The sequence below is a fragment of the Suncus etruscus genome, chromosome 7 (assembly GCF_024139225.1).
Source record: "Suncus etruscus isolate mSunEtr1 chromosome 7, mSunEtr1.pri.cur, whole genome shotgun sequence".
In the NCBI taxonomy this organism is placed as follows: Eukaryota; Metazoa; Chordata; class Mammalia; order Eulipotyphla; family Soricidae; genus Suncus; species Suncus etruscus.
The window spans coordinates 33246252-33257706 of NC_064854.1; positions in this window are offsets into that span (position 1 = coordinate 33246252).

The window sequence follows — 11455 nt, forward strand, 5'->3', positions numbered from 1 at the left end:
GACCTCTAACTTCAGCTGCCCCTCTAAATAATCACAGATAATTTGTGCAGAAGTTTCCACCTAGCATGTCCACCATGGTTCCCTATCCAAATTCCAGTGGGCTCTCAGTCTCAAAATGAGAACAGTCAACAACTCTCTCATCAAAAACAAGGACTAGAGACAGACATACACATGTTACTAAAAGAGGCATGGAGTGCTGTCGAGTGGGAAACTTGGTGAGAAGTTGATATGGTGTATATTGACCAAAACTGTGCTGAACACTGACCCATCATATTTATTCACTTCCTCTTTTTGTTCAAAACTTTTTTCAGTTATTCTAATTTAGTTCTTTAACATCAGTGAGTTTATAAGAAGGAAGGAAGCAAACACCATCTTTCTTAAGTAACTAGGCTATTTTAAGTTTGACTTGCTCTATCCACAAATGCAACTTTGAGTTAAAAATTCTAATAGGGTTCACACCATAAATCATAAATTAATAAACCTCATTTGTCTGGCTTGGGCTTTAGTCAAATATCAGTGCTGGAATTTCTGTACCTATGTAGATAAGATGTTTTCCATTTACCCCATGTTATTTTCTACTCACTGAGATTCTTCATGTTATGTTTTTCTCTCTCTTGACCACTTAACTTCCTCTCAGATTAAATTGTATTCATTCAGGAAACACCCTGCTTACATGGTTCACAAATTTCTTGTTAACCAGGTTCTTAATATCTTGGCTGCACAACTAAAACATTAAAAGTTATGCCAATTTGTCATTTTTTCAGAAACCTTTAATGAATAAACTGCCTCATCTTAGTACCTTATTTTATTGTTCTCAAATGCCTTCGAAACCTCAGTAGGTATCTACATGCCCTTAGTAAGATGTTTTTTATCAGATTTGAGGCCTTTATTAACTTATTCTTTCTGTTACTTCTAAGAAAGAGTTTATTAAGGTACCAACTATGTGTGGGCTTTTTGTTATACATAATACTATCTGGGAAAAGTTAGACAGGATACAGGTCCTTTGACCACTGCCAAATCCTGATCAGAGTTATGAAGTTATTTCATATTCTGAAAACTTTAACAAAAATGACTTCTTTGAGTTTTTTGTTCTTGCTTTGTTTTGAGTCACATCCAGTAGTACTCAGGGGTTAGTCCTTTCTCTCCATTAAGGAATCACTTTTTAGTGGGCTCAGGGAATCATATGGGTTGCGGGAGAATGAACCATTTTGTTCATATGCATGGTAAACACCTTACCAGCTATATTATCTCTCTGACCCTCAAAAATGACCTCCCATATAATCCAGCTATACCACTTCTAAGGATATACCCTATGAACACAAAAATATAATACAAAAATCCCTTCCTCACACCTATATTTATTGCAGCTCTGTTTACAATAGCCAGACTCTGGAAACAACCTAGATGCCCCTTAATAGATGAATGGCTAAAGAAACTGTGGTACATATAAACAATGGAATATTATGCAGCCATCAGGAGAGATGAAGTCATGAAATTTTCCTATACATGGATGTATATGGAATCTATTATGCTGAATAAAATAAGTCAGAGGGAGAAAAATAGATGCAGAATAGTCTCACTCATTTATAGATTTTAAGAAAAATAAAAGACATTTTTGCAATAATTCTCAGAGACAAAAGATAGGAGGGCTGGAAGGTCCAGCTCACGACATGAAGCTCACCACAAAAAGTGATGAGTGCAGTTAGAGAAATAATTACACTGAGAACCATCATAACAAAATGTGACTGAATGAGGGAAGTAGAAAGCCTGTCTAGAGCACAGGTCGGGGAAGGATGGGAAGGAGGGAGATTTGGGACATTGGTGATGGGAATGTGCACTGGTGAAGGGTTTAAAAGCTTTTTTCAATGGCTCTTATAGCTTTTAGAATACAAGTCTAAAATCAAGATGTAAGAGGTTAAAATCCTTCATGATCTTTCTATGTTTACCTTGTAATATTCCAGCTTAATCAGTCTTTCAGGTGAAAAAATAATGACCTCTTTGAACCAGGGAGATAGTATAGGATGAAGGTGCTTTTCTTGGATCTGGCTGACCCCAGATTAAATATCTGACACCATAGAGAATCTCCCAAGTATTGACACTTCTGAGCATGGAGCCTCAGTCTATGGCTCCCCTAGAAATGGGTAGCAGGGATCATTCCCCATGCTGTCCATATCAAATGCAGTCCAGGTGCACCTTAACACATGCCTCTCAGAGCTGGTGATATGTGATATCTATACCAGGCAGGAACTCATCACAGATATTTATTAGATTAATGTTTCTGAGACACCTCTCAGGTGACCAAGTTGAACAAAAAGGGAAGTCATAGATTCCTTTCTCCAGGCTGTCAACTCTCCATTCTCCCCACTTCACATAGGTCACCTACAACATATATGCACACCTAAGTTGATCACCACTCAGTACAATAGCAAGATATGGAAACAGCCCAAGTGCCCAATTATGGGTGAATAGATCATGAAGTTGTGGAATATATACATAACAGAATACTATGCAACTCTAAAGGGGAAATTCATGTAATTAACTACAATGTGGATGGAACTAGAGAATATCATGATGAATGAAATGAGTCAGGAGGAAGGTAAAAGATATAGAATAATCTCTTTCATATATGGGACTTAAAGATATACAGTAAGGTAACAACAATGGTCCAAAGATGGCACAATGAAGGGACTAATCCTGGCTTTGATAGATCTTACTTCTACTCTTTTTTAGATTTCCATGAAGTTGTCTCTTGACCAAAGGTTACAAAACTTTTCAAGGTAACCTCTTCTACTTGCCTGCCTGAATTAAACAATGACCTTTTCCCTAAAGACGGTCAGTGTGGAGCTCATCTTGTATCTGATTACTATCCTGGAGCTATTGTGCCCTGGATTTCCCTTCCACTGATATCTCTGGAAAGTCACTGGGAATACATTTTTCTCAGGTCACATTTTCTCTTGAGTAGGACACTCTGGAAATCACCTATCTCAGGAAAACTGCTTCTTTCTCCTCTTGGAATTCGGTATCCGATACAATTTGCATACCTCCTTGGGTTTACTTGACACATCAAGCTCTTGCATCCTTAGATATTTAGACCAGGCTCCATCTCTGCCCCAGCCACAATGGCCACACCCCATCAGCAGACACTGAGCTCACAGATCCTGCTTTGGCAGTACTGACAGGCCTGGGGCTCTGGCCCGGCTTTCCCTTCCAGATTTGTGCCACGCAGGGGAACTCCGAGAAGTTCACTTCCCCAGCAACAGCCCTGAGGTGATGGAGTCCCAGTCCAGAAGTCCAGGGTGGAAGGTATAACTCAGTAAAAAAGTATCTGACTTAAGGAAGCAGGCAAGCTAACACTTGTGGGAAAACTTTGACCAATGACCCAAAAGCAGGAGCAGATGAAATGCATTCCTCTTTCTCCTTTCCTCGTGGGGCTGTTCTGGAACACCATGTTCTCTGCCTTTCAGATCTTCTGTGAGACTAAACAGACCGTGTGTTTCCTCTGGAATCATTGACCAGCTCAGCAATACTTTGCTGATGACTCTCTATCCTTTGATCTTTCATTTTCCGCTTCTCTGTCTCCTTCTCATATTCTCTCTCCCCCTTCATATTTCTCAAAATAAAAATATTCAACCTCACTCTGTCTCCTCCTGAAATTCTGTTCTCTGCAGGAAAGCTCCCGAAGAAGTAGGGAGTTAAGTCCAATTTCCATACCATCTAGATCAAATGGACTTCAATTGCAACTAATAACCCCTCACAGGGCTGGTGGAAAGACTTCTTTATGGGTCAGAACAAGTAATATTGTTTAAGTGTCATGCATATTTTACCAGTCCTAACTCTTCCCAGAGACTAGGATAGGTCATGAAGGGAGTCAGTAGTGTTCTCTGCATGCAAGTTCAACCACAGTTAAGGGCAGATTCATACCCTCTTAACTATTACTCTGTCTCCAACATTCTCTCACTCTTGAGGTTACTATCTCCTAAGTCCCCTTTCACCTAAGTAACCTGTATCATTCTGTAAGACAGCCAGGATTTAGGAGATCTGTATCAATATCACCTTGATTTTTGCCTCCATTTATAACATCTTTATCTGCTTGGTTTTGTTCCTGAGTGGATCCCTATTTAAAGATTTTCCTACAAACTCCAGACATTTAAGAAGTTATTGTTTGCTGTGTAGTTTAAGTAGGTGTTTCTAGGCTGCTTCTCAATGTTCAGATGTCTCTCTTTTTTTCAGTACATGATATCATTGTTCAGTCCCTTTGTCTTTGGCCCAGTGTCTTTGGCCCAAGTCCTGTCTTGCAATGTATTTGATCCAGTGTACAACTTCTAAGTCTTGGGTCTGCAGCTGGACTCCTGAAACTGTGTCCTCTTGCTGGTATGTGCTGCCCTTGTAGCCTGTCGCTAGAACTCTATGGCCTAATTCTCTTAGCACAGCACAAAGTCAAACGATTACCCATCCACTCAGCACTTCTATGTTCTTAGCCATTGTGGGTGCGAACTGTTACTTTCTCTCACCTGCCTAAGTCAAAGAGAATATTTCTTGACTGGGGCCCCCTTTTTATAGCTTAATATGTTCCACCCTCGGTCATTCCCATTTTCTAACTGATTGGCTACCTCTTTGTGGGCAAAAATTTAAAGAAACAATTAAATTATAGGTTACCTGGCATCCTTCTCCTCCACATCTATTATAACACCTCTGTTCTTTATCCCAGAGTCTATTCTCATCTACCAGTGTTCTATTGCATGGCATCAACAGGAAGTAGTTATATAAGTGGGAGATTTCCCTAAAAGAAGGTCTCTCTGGTTGCTTGCAGATGACCAGTATTCTAGTTATATTGTCAAGTGACATAAGTGACTTGTGTAAAATGTGGACCTAAGGAAGTAACTTTAAGAGAAGAGTGACACTGATTTCTTGCTCTACCCTTCTCAGTCACCCAAGAAAATTCTTGGGAAGATTGGGAGTGGTAAAGTCTATCTCTAGCTTGGATACTGGCATCCCACCAGCCCCACAGGACAATTGTCAGACATCATCTCTTATCCCACTTGGTCTACATGGCATAAGAAGTGGTCTCTATCTTGTGAGTTCTCTCAGGGAACTGTAAGCTATCGACAGAAATTGGTGTTTAAAAAGTAAAGTCAGTCATAAATCACTGCCTAGCTTCTTCATGCTTACTACCTTCCCTTATAGCAAAGCATTTCAGCAGAAAACAAATATTAAAGTTAAATGGTTTTTAATTTAGAGAAATATGAAGCAATAGTTAGGGGAGAGGGTAAGAAGGGGGAGCTCAGACACTCCAGAGAGGAGAGAACCTGACTGGAGCACTCATGTCAAGTTCAGTTTGAGATACTGGCAGTTCTTTACATGAACAATGCATAAAAGTAAAAAAATATATATCTCATAGATGTGAGTGATCCCCACAATGAATAATATACATGACTAGTCTTTACAACGTTGGTTTTAATAGGACTTTTCCAAAACAACCCTTATTGGCATAATAGCCTGTTGCTAAGCATAGTCCAGGGAGTCTTTCCCTTGAAATTTCCCTTGCATTCTTGACCATCATTTTTCATATTCTTATAAAGGACTTTTGTCTTATTAGTCCTTCTTCTTTTTAAAGGTCTCACCCTTCTCTAGGTAGAAACTCATTTTCTATCTTTAAAGTGCTCTGTTTTTGCATCTCATGGCACTCTGCTTTTCTGGGCAGCTTCAGAGCTGGTGAACAGGTAATGAAAATAGGTCAATAAAGTAAATCATATCTTGATTTTATTATTTGCAGGAGAAATACCCCATTTATAGGGGTAAAACTCATTACCTGCCTACCAATTTACAATAACAGATTCTTGGTATCAGAGGTAGGGGGACTTGATTAATTACCCCAAAGCAAGTATAAATTTAAATTTATAGCAGAAACTAGCCAAAATTACCCAGGCCCAGACGACAATAAAAGAAAACGGCAACTAACAGTGGTGTGATGTGATGGTAAGTTCCTAATGCTAGGAATCAAGGATTTCAGTTCACAACCCTACTCTGCAAGCAATTAGATATGAAATGTAGACAGATCCATCTTGGTATCAATGCATTTTCTTTCCTCTAAAATGAATCCTAAAGATTTCAGTAGCTGAAAGCAAGGCAAAAGGTCATCTGGTTGTGCCTTTCAATTTCTAGAGGAGGACAGAAGCAGAAGTGCCTCATGGCAACAATGGTTGGGGAAAATGCTTTGTCAAAAACAAATGAGAGACTCAAGTTAAATAAAGTGGCATTTGTTAAAATATTAATTAATGGGCTGGAGTGATAGAACAGTGGCTAGGGTTTGCCTTGCACATGGCCCACCTGGGTTCACTGCCCTACACTATGTCCCCACATACCTTCAGAAATGAATGCTGAGTGCAGAGCCAAGATTAGATTCTGAGCACTGCTGGGTATGGCTCAAGGTCCAAAATTAAAACTAAACAAACAAAACACTTCTGTAATCTCTGGTAATTTTTAACAAGATGTAAAATTATGTCTAAATTATACTACCATGTATACACATGCATATATAGTATTATAATCTTTCATTTATTTTTTATATTTCCTTCATTTCTTCCTCCCTCTTTCTTTTTCCATCTTCTCTTTCTTCTTTCTTTTTTCTTCCTTCCTTATTTCTTTTTTCTTTCTCTTTATTTCTTTTTCCTTTCTTCTTTCTTTACTTCTCTTTCTTTTTTTCTTTAACTCTTTTATTCTTTCTTCTTTTCTTTCTTTAGTTCTTTCTTCCACACTTTGACAGGACTTACTAATAACTCTACACTCAGGGATCACTTCAAGCAGGACTTGGAGAACCATATGTGATGGGGGAAATTGAATCAAGAATGACCACGTGCAAGGCAAGTGCCTGAACCACTGTACTTATCTCTAGTTTCTCCATCTTTTGTATTTCCTCCTAGTCTTCTCCCTAAATTGGATCTGAATTGTCATGGAAACTATAAAACAGTCATAGTGCATGAATGGAATATGTCAAAGCATTGTGATGATCCTATAATGAGTTGGTGTTCCCTCAGTGGTGCTTTAAAACTGACCTACTTTTATTCCCTTAGGTCATTACAAAGGAAAGGACCTTGCAGGGGAACTGGAAGCAATTTTCTTCTCACTGCAATTTTAGCCTTAGAGTCATTCTGCTGAATATTTTCTTTAAACTCTAAATCTGTTTGGTTGCTTTCTGTTTTCTCTCATATTCTCATGACCTCATGCCTGTCATTAGTCATATAGCTAACAATTTTATTCATTCTCTTCTGAGACTCCTCGGTGCTTCCAAAATAGTAGTGGGTCCCATGAGGGAAGGTTCAGTCTTACAGGACACCCATGACCACTGTTCCCTGAGCTTCCCTCAGACATTCTATGCTGGAGGTGCCTTTGCTCTCTCCTTCCACCTTTGTTACTCAAGCTGCTTGTAAAACTCAGAGATACACATCTACCAATTATTAAAGACCATGATAAAGGGCAGTGAAGAATGTCAAATGACAGGGTGCCCAGAGTGAGGTCCAGAGAGACCCAAGTCTTATAAGTTCTATTTCCATGGCATGATAGACATCAGCTTGCTGCAAAAGGTGTTCATCCACCTGAAAATTCTCCCAAATTTGTCTTATGGAGAGGCTCTTCATGTGGCATGATGGATCATTGTAAAGTCACCCCATGTGCTGTGTCTCCATGTTCATCTGAATGAGTCTAAATCAGGGTCACCGATGAAATAATCCAAACCAGGTTGAGGGTGAAATACATGTAGTCTGCCAGTTTTTTACCTAGTATGGAGCCCAAGCTGCCTGCCAGAGCTGCTGTTTTTATTGAGTACAGTAACCACCTCTGGGTGGGGCAATAAATCCATCCAGGTTTACAAGTAAAACAATCTCTGTTTTGGGGTAAATCTAAGTTGTAAAAAAACATACAAAGAAACCAGGGATGATCTTTGTTTTGGGTAAAATAAAGTATAACCCAAAAATTGCCCCTTTTTGTTCAAATAATTGTGGGTTACAAAAGTCATGTTCTGTTGTTCTTTGCTAGAAGCAGGAACCCCAGATCAGAATTTACAAAAGTGGTTATTTTACATAGGCACAGTAAAAGTTGGTTGTAATAGCATCAAAGTTTAAAGTGTATACATCATTCTCAAAACAATCAGCCTTTTCCATATCTTTGTCTTATACATCTCACAACACTTTTTCAGAGACTTCTCTGAACATAAATATTGGAATGTTTCTGCAGTAAATTACTTAGCAGTAATTTGAAAATTCTTTTTTTTTTTTTTTTTTTTTTTTTGGTTTTTGGGCCACACCCGGTGACGCTCAGAGGTTATTCCTGTCTATGCATTCAGAAATCGGTCCTGGCTTGGGAGACCATAAGGGACACTGAGGATGAACCGCGGTCATCCTAAGTTAGTGTGTGCAAGGCAAACACCCTAACACTTGTGTCACTACTCCAATCCCTAATTTAAAAATTCTTAACCATTCTTACAATGAATACTTTAATACAAGTCTAGAACATCGAGTTTTCTTTCTATAAACTTCCTTAAACAAAAAACTTAAGAACATTTTCACAGATATATACACAGTTTGAAAATAAGTTTGCTAAAATATCCTTATAATGAGCACTGTTAATAAGAGTCTGTAGTATTCAAGTTCCTTTTCCATCTACATTTGTGGACAAAGAGATTAGAACATTTTTGCAAACTTAATTTGAGCACAAGTTGCTACATAAGATACACAGTAAAACATCTTAGCAATTGGGAAACATACACTAGGATAGCTGAGAACTTCTAAAAATCTAACAACATTATGCATTTCCACAAAATTGTGCAAACTAATATTAAATCACTAAAGTTGGCTACAAAATTTTCTGTTTTAAGTGGGGCATAAAACAAAACAATAAGATCCATACAGATAAAAACACAATTTAACCAGCAATATAGTGACCGATGCAAATAGGGTCAAGAGATTAGCCATGAGAAAGTTTACAAGAGGTTCTGAAAGAAGCTTCTCCTACATTAGGCTTTGGCTGGGCTCAGATCCTCCATCTTTTTTGGTGGCTGCTGCAGGTTGATCCTGGCCAAAAGCACCTCCAGTAGAGGAAAGATGGTAGGTATTGGTGTCTAGGAGGCTGCTCAAAGTCTTCACCTTTCTCCTCTTCACTGCCTGCTTCTGACCCTCCTGAGGGGGCTTCTGCCACCAATCAGGGTCACCAATGAAATAATCCAAACCAGCTGAGGGTGAAACACATGTAATCTGGAAGTCTTCTGCCTAGTATGGAGCCCAAACTGCCTGCCAGAACTATCATTTTTATTGAATACAGGGACCACCCCTGGGTGGGGCAGTAAACACACCCAGGTTTATAAATATGTCAATCTCTTTTTTGGGGTAAATCCGAGTTGTAAACAAACATAAAAAGAAACCAGGGATGATCATTTTTGGGGTAAAATAAGGTGTAACCCAACAGATCATGAACTTCATTCCAAGAGGAACAGGGCTAAAACTCCAGGTTTCTAATTATGACCTAGTCTTCACACTACCAAATAGATATATCCCTTTCCCCTATTACCTCACAAAGGATCAGTGGCTTCTCTGGGTTTAAGGGTCTTTGTACAGTGAGGTAAGGAGCCCTTCAAGATGGCCTCTTCTACCTCTCTTCCTTCTCTGCCCTGGTCATCTCCCAGAGAAAGACCAGCATAGGCCTTAGTTGTTGAAGTGGTTACTGAAAATCTGGATTAGTTTCAAGATGCATTGTAGACAACATCACTTCAGCTGGCCTCTTTAGGTGACGAGTGTTTTGTTTTGATTTAATTGAATTGCCAGAAGCTAGTGTTCTTTGGACAGAAGATGTTGATTCTGAACCATATTACTGTAATCATTGTTTTCAGGTGCATATGAGATCAAATTGATATTTTAATATCTAGCTCCAGGTAAAGGATAAAAATGGTAAGTAAATGCCTTGACAAACTGTCATATTTTTTTGTTTCTTTGGTTTTGGGGACCACACCCAGTTGTATTCAGGGGTTATTTCTGACTATGCACTCAGAAATCACTCCTGGAGGGCTTGTAAGATCATATGGGATGCCCTGGAATTAATTCAAACCTGGGTCAGCTGCATGCAAGTTAAGTGCTTGACCTGCTGTACTATCACTTTGGTCCACCAAAAAGTCTTTTTGCTGAATAGTGCAGACCTCCCACAATGTGCATACATTACCTGCTGGTTGTTCCTCAAGCCCTTGCTTGTGACATAGAGAAATCTTTGCCCAATCAAATTGCAGATAGATTACACACACTCCCTATCAAATCCAGCAGCCTCTCTAGAGAACACTGGTTTCCATTTTGGGTTCTTATTGGGAGAATTAAAAAAAAAAATCAATGTTTTCTAGTCTATCAGATAGTGAATGCCTACCAGAATAGGAACACAGGAGCTGATAGAAATCAGTTCTGTTGACTCAATTTTAGGTCAACAGAGTCACATTTAGTGAAGAGCAGGCATCTTATGGAAATCTCTCTGGAGGAGTTGAGGCACAAGTTTATCTCCAAATGGGAACCATCTTTTCCATTCTCGGTCATTAGTTGTACCAAATTCCTACTGACCAGTTATCATTGTGGATGCTGTTTGTTTTAATTTTCATGGTTATTTTGTGAATTTAAGGAAAACACAAGTGGGTAGTGATCATCAGAAGTTAAAGTTCTGGGGCTGGAGAGATAGCACAGCAGTAGAGCATTTGCCTTGCATGCAGACGGACGATGGTTTAAATACCACCATTCCATATAGTCCCCCAAGCCTGCCAGGGGTGATTTCTGAGGGCAGAAACAGGAGTAACCCTTGAGTACTGCCAGGTGTGACCCAAAAACCAAAAACCAAAAAAAAAAAAAAAAGAAGTTAAAAGTTAAAGTTTTCACATTGGCACAAGACTTCCAGCAAGCATCTACATATGTCAATCTTTCCTACAAAGAGAAAATTGGTACAATGATCTCTAGGGCCCAGTTGAAAATTCCAACAATATTCCATGCTCAGCCCAGTGTCTCCATTCCATCCTGTCAGAAATCTTTGCTGCCCAAAACAGGAATGCAAACAAGGTGCCAGACTGATTAGTCTGTCTTACCTACATTTAAGCCTAATATTCTCTCTGCTCAATTTCTCAGAAGTAAATGATGGGTCCTTAGAGAACCCACTCATGACATCCTTGCTTCTAATATGCTGCTTCACTCTGAAATGCACTATCCTTGGTTGCCATTTTAGGCTTCCCAGTTAAACAGCTTTGCAAGTCCTCCATACACAGTTATCCAGTCTTGAACCTCCCCTTTTTTTGACTCTCAGGACCAACCCTAGCCATTCTCAGCCAACATCTTCGATCTTTCCACAAGAGCTCCAATTTATTATAAAGCAATGTTCTCTTTCAAATGGAGTTAGTTGTCCAAAATCCATTTACTATTGACAGAGTTTGTCATGAAAAGTATCA